Raw genomic sequence first — 900 nt, 5'->3', positions numbered from 1 at the left:
CTTACAAAGGAGGTAGGAAAAAATATAAAAGACAAAAAAAGAGACAAAAGAGGGAGGGACGGAGTTCCGTCCCGGGAAGGGAGTCTTAAAAAGAGAGAAGTTTCCAAACATTGGGAAACCTTCTCACTGCCGAATCTGTGCTGAACTTTGGAAGCACAGAGGGCAACATAACAGGGAGGGAAAATAAATAAACAATTAAAACTCACAGATTGCGAGCCCTACGGTAACTCCCCCAGCGGAGAAGCAGCACAGACGCCTGCACACGCCATTAGCAAGCTGGGGCTGGGCAGGGAGGCGCATCGCCGGCTGCATCGCTTAGAGTAAGGACCTGGCCTGAAAACCCTGAGCACTATCTGAGCGAAATAATCTGGGCTAGCAAACCAGACTGTGGGATATCTATCACGCGAAAAGCCAGCCCTAACCTAAGACACTGCCAGGCCCATGCATGGAACAAAGGACTGAACAGAGATAGATGGCTGCAGACCTTCCCCCTCCGGTGACACACAGTCAGAGCTGGAAGGGGGCAATCACAGCCCCAGAGAGACATTATCTATAAAACTGTAAGCAGGCTTCTTTGCTAACTAAAACTTCTTGGGGGTCTGGACGGTCAACATCTCCCTGAGAAGGTGTGCCGGTTGTACACCTAGATAACCGAGCAGCGGGGAGGCGATAAGTTGTAGCAATCGCGCTCACTAAACACCTCATCACCTGAGCTGCTCAGACCTGGGAAGGGCACAAAACGCAGGCCCAACTGTGTCTGCACCTCTGGGGACTGCCCGAGTGCCTGAACCTGAGCAGCTTGGACCTGGGAGGTGCAGGCAGCCCAGGGCCGGCCACGGATAGTTCCCGGCGGAACAATCTAGAGCCTGAGTAGTGTGGGCAGGGAGGCTACACGCGCCG

At 53.4% G+C, this 900-nt stretch overlaps 1 long non-coding RNA gene across 1 annotated transcript in view; it reads right to left on the bottom strand.

Annotated features, from left to right (window-relative positions):
• The window catches only part of LOC104998491, a 54,436-nt gene that overhangs the window by 43,502 nt on the left and 10,034 nt on the right, over positions 1-900 (bottom strand). The window lies entirely within an intron of this gene.

This window comes from Bison bison, unplaced genomic scaffold, assembly GCF_000754665.1.
Source record: "Bison bison bison isolate TAMUID 2011002044 unplaced genomic scaffold, Bison_UMD1.0 scf7180017864330, whole genome shotgun sequence".
Lineage (NCBI taxonomy): Eukaryota > Metazoa > Chordata > Mammalia > Artiodactyla > Bovidae > Bison > Bison bison.
This window is presented reverse-complemented; position numbering and strand designations above follow the sequence as displayed.